Below are 579 nucleotides of genomic sequence, written 5' to 3' on the forward strand. Positions count from 1 at the left end.
ATTTTGCCTACCTTTTATTGTGCATGTTATTGCATAAAAGTTCTTTTTGCAACGTTAGGTGTAGCTCTTGCCAAACATTGCATAGGTAGAATTCCTTTGCATACACAACAAATTATGTCTACTAGTCTCTTGCACCTTTTACTTTCCAATACTCCAATTACTTACAAAATTCACAAAAAAATTGTAGAAAAATATATAGCTTTTGTTTTTCAAAAGCATAAAACTAGACACATTGAGTTTTCTTCAAAAGAGGATATGAGAGTCAAATTATAGATTCACTAAAATAGCCCAAAACGTATATTTTGTGTATTACTTAAATAAGATTAATACAAAAAGGTTGTTGACTAAATTTAGAGAAAAAATTATTATCATACAGATCATAAATTTAAAAGATAAATACTTTATACTAATCTCGATACACACACATAATTTTCATTGAATAAATATTAATAAATCTTATTTATTAAAGTATATATATATATTACATATACTATATGGCTGTTAAATTATCTCATATTGAGAATTCAATGACAAATTTATGGATATATTTACCATATATTTATCAAAAAGTTATTCTCG

Source organism: Arachis duranensis, chromosome 1 (genome assembly GCF_000817695.3).
Source record: "Arachis duranensis cultivar V14167 chromosome 1, aradu.V14167.gnm2.J7QH, whole genome shotgun sequence".
In the NCBI taxonomy this organism is placed as follows: Eukaryota; Viridiplantae; Streptophyta; class Magnoliopsida; order Fabales; family Fabaceae; genus Arachis; species Arachis duranensis.